This window comes from Drosophila gunungcola, unplaced genomic scaffold, assembly GCF_025200985.1.
Source record: "Drosophila gunungcola strain Sukarami unplaced genomic scaffold, Dgunungcola_SK_2 000010F, whole genome shotgun sequence".
NCBI lineage: Eukaryota > Metazoa > Arthropoda > Insecta > Diptera > Drosophilidae > Drosophila > Drosophila gunungcola.
Window position 1 is genome coordinate 1632055 of NW_026453198.1, and position 4499 is coordinate 1636553.

Below are 4499 nucleotides of genomic sequence, written 5' to 3' on the forward strand. Positions count from 1 at the left end.
CACTAGGCAGAGGGCAAAACATTGGCGACCGTGACGGGTCGGCTGTCCTCAACATATAAACTGACTGCGAGGGATCACAAGTGATCTAGCAGCAGCAATTAAAACAGCTTTGGCCTCACATCTCTACGTAACCGGAACACTTAAAAGGTTTACCGCAGCACGTAAACGTTACTCGGCAGATTGACTACTATATCCCAAAAATAAAATTAAAATAAAACAAGAAAGAAAGCCAAATTCGGCAAGCCGAAGTTCATATACCCTTGAAGCTATTACAAAAATTAAATATTCTTGAAAACATTAAAATTATGATTAACTTGCGTATATGTCTAAAAGCATTGAAGCTATGATGATTTCCAGCTCAATTATTCGGTAGTTCCTATGGCAGCTTTATGATATCTAAAAATTTAGAAAAGTAGGTTCGAGACGATTTATGTTGCGAAACTTGTGAAAACAATTTTGCGACAGTACGACGACTAAAAGAAGTGGTTACGATGACATTCGATTGATCACTAAAATTTAATATTTCAATAATTTCTCTTAGAACCTAACTTATGCTAAAGTGGCGAGAGACGGGGCGAATTCGCAAGAGCGAACGGACGAAAGCTTTATTGGCTCCCGCTCTCGCCCTACAACTAGTGATTTCAATACAAGCGCCAAGTGCGCAAACACCGCCCCCTCTGAAGGGACGACGTCCAGAACGGGCAACAGGGCCAGTCGGTGGACTGCTCGCCGATACTCCCCCTCCTCCGTCCTGACGTCCGCCAATCGAAACAGGGTCGTTATACAACAACACCAATCGCTGTAATTTGCAGAAGGGCAAAATCTCCACTTGGCTGCCTTCCACTAGGCAGAGGGCAAAACATTGGCGACCGTGACGGGTCGGCTGTCCTCAACATATAAACTGACTGCGAGGGATCACAAGTGATCTAGCAGCAGCAATTAAAACAGCTTTGGCCTCACATCTCTACGTAACCGGAACACTTAAAAGGTTTACCGCAGCACGTAAACGTTACTCGGCAGATTGACTACTATATCCCAAAAATAAAATTAAAATAAAACAAGAAAGAAAGCCAAATTCGGCAAGCCGAAGTTCATATACCCTTGAAGCTATTACAAAAATTAAATATTCTTGAAAACATTAAAATTATGATTAACTTGCGTATATGTCTAAAAGCATTGAAGCTATGATGATTTCCAGCTCAATTATTCGGTAGTTCCTATGGCAGCTTTATGATATCTAAAAATTTAGAAAAGTAGGTTCGAGACGATTTATGTTGCGAAACTTGTGAAAACAATTTTGCGACAGTACGACGACTAAAAGAAGTGGTTACGATGACATTCGATTGATCACTAAAATTTAATATTTCAATAATTTCTCTTAGAACCTAACTTATGCTAAAGTGGCGAGAGACGGGGCGAATTCGCAAGGCCGAACGGACGAAAGCTTTATTGGCTCCCGCTCTCGCCCTACAACTAGTGATTTCAATACAAGCGCCAAGTGCGCAAACACCGCCCCCTCTGAAGGGACGACGTCCAGAACGGGCAACAGGGCCAGTCGGTGGACTGCTCGCCGATACTCCCCCTCCTCCGTCCTGACGTCCGCCAAGCGACTTACGAGAGCTCGTGGGTCATCGTGACAGTTCGTAACGTGCAGTTATGACACATAGGATCAGACGAAATGTCAGCTTTTAGACAGCAACAACGGGAATTTGGCTTCTAACGGGGTAGGAGCATTCAATAACTGACTCCCAACTCGTAGCAATATCGAGGAACACCAATCTAATTTATTTTCCTGAAGAAAAGGGTTTAACTTTAGAATAATCGTTACTACCGGTTTTTTTTTTTTCGAATTTAACATATGTCGTCCCTGAATTCGTGAAATTGGATCACTTCGACAAATTTCTCAAAAGCGAAATCCAGTTCTCTTGACGAAATAATTTTTTCAAAGGGCTTCGACACCTTTCTGCATCTTTGAATAAAACGAAAAACCCACACGAACACTCTCAGAAGCTTCAGTAGACATTTTCAAACCTTCAGCAGCTTGAGTACGAACGTACAGACACTTATTCTAAGTGAACCGCTTTGGACGCAAAACAGACGATCAAGGACAGGTACGACATGTACGGTGGCTTACCACGGATACGATACGTTGTGCTGAAGGGACCACAAAAATCAACGCCACAAATATTGGCGGAGAGCTCGAAGTCTATCTGCTGGCAAGTTTCCCATAAGTTGCGTCAAGAGTTGCGTCTTGCAGCGACAGCAGCGCATGCACGACCGAACTGTTCGTCGGCAGACTTCTTCCGATCCCCAACTCGTAGCAATGTAGAGGAACACCAATATAATTTATTTTCCTGAAGAAAGGGTTTAGCTTTTGAATACTCGTTGCTACCGGTTTATTTTTCGGAATTTTACTTATGTCGTCCCTGAATTCCTGAAATTGGATAACTTCAAAAATTTTCTCAAAAGCGAAGTCCAGATCTCTTGGCGAAATACTTTTCAAAGGGCTTCGACACCCTTCTGCACCTTTGAATAAAACGGAAAACCCACACGGACACTCTCAGAAGCTTCAGGTGCGACGAAAAGGACTCTATTTTCTGAAGCAAATAATTTGGCTTTGGACTGACTACGAGAGCTATTGCCGCTTTGCGGAACTCCATCGACATTATATCAGCCAGCAGTTCGAAATGTCTATTTACAGGCCAATTATTTTCTGAGTCTAGCAAGAACGAAGGCCCACCGAATAAAATGGTCGTTGTAAGCTCCTCTACGTCACATCCTCGGGACACTATGTCTGCTGGGTTGACTTTCGTGGGAGCATGTCTCCATATTGCTTTCTCCGACCACTCCTGAATTTCTGCAACCCGGTTCGAAACAAAAACCGACAACGACGAGGGATGGGTTTTGATCCAATGTAAAGTGATCTCGAAGTCTGTCCACAGAAACACATTCTCAATGGGACAATTTAGCAATGGCCTGACACGATTATAGAGATCTGCTAAAAGGTAAGCTGCACACAGCTCAAGGCGAGGCAAAGTTTTCGTCTTGAGGGGAGCTACTTACGATTTGGCGGTCAATAAAGACACTTTCAAACCTTTAGCAGTTTGAGTTCGAACGTTGATGCTCCATACGCTTGCATGGAAGCGTCAGTGAAACCGTGTATTTGAATCGGGACTTGTGGATCTGTGTTGATGAATCGCGATACCTTAATTTTCGGCAGTGCAGAAGCGTCGCTTTAAACGTCTCTCTTGATGGTAGAACTGCGTCGGTAGCGACTCGTCCCAATCTAATTTTCGAAGCCACAGTTCCTGCAACAACATCTTTGCTTTTGTGACCAAAGGACACAAACGGCCAAGTGGTTCGAAAAGTCGAGCAGTCACCGGCAAAATATTTCGCTTTGTCGCGCGAAGATTTAGGAAAGAGTTATCCAACCGAAATTGAAAGTAATCTTTAACCGGTAACCAAATGACGCCAAGGGTCTTAGTTACGTCTGAGATGCGGATAGCTCTGGGCATCCGGCGCCAGTCAACAAATCGTCAACATGAAAATCCTTCTGAATAACCTTTGGGGCTTTTGGATGAGTTGCTTGTGCAATATCTCCTAGCCGCATTAAACACCGAATCGCCAAAAAGGGTGCTGGCGAAGTTCCATATGTAACGGTGATTAACTTAAAGATTTTCAGGGACCCAGAAGGATAACGTCTCCATATTATAAGTTTCGGTCAGCTTCGTCCACCATCACTTGGCGATACATCTTTTTGACGTCGGCCGCAAGGGCAAACTTATGCAATCTAAGCCGAACCAGAGTAGAGTACAGCTCCTCTTGGATAGTTGGGCCTACCATCAAGATGTCATTCAACGCTACCTGCGTGGAAGTACGGCTCGATGCATCGAAAACTACTCTTAACTTAGTTGAAGTACTTTGTGGCCGTAGAACGCATTGGTGCGGAATGAAATAGTGCGGAGTATTCGGAATTTCGTCATTGGTGGAGGACATGTGGCCCAGTGAAACATATTCCTCCATGAATTCAAGATACACCTTCTTCAGCGAAGGGTCCTTAGACAATTTCCTTTCTAGCGACAAAAAACTACGTTTCGCAACTTCGTATGACGAACCAAGAGTATTTGGGTCAAATTTAAACGGCAAACGAACCGAAAATCTACCGGACGACAATTTTTGAGTATTTTTCTCAAAGTGTTGCCGACAGAGTTGTTGCTCAGGAGTATGGACTTTAGCATTGGGCGGCAAGTCCTCCACAGACCAAAATTTCTGCAGGGTTGTGTCAATTGACTCCAACGCTTACTCCTGGCAGCTGAGATGTACCATTTTTCAGCCTTAACATTATTTTCAGAGGCACATCTCCCTGACACTATCCAGCCGAGAACTGTCTTTTGTAAGATGAGGAGTTCACGCCCCTGCTTTATCTGGCCAATAGATAAAAGTTCAAAGAATGTATCAGCGCCGATAAGCATATCTATTTTTTGGGGCTTGAAGAAGAA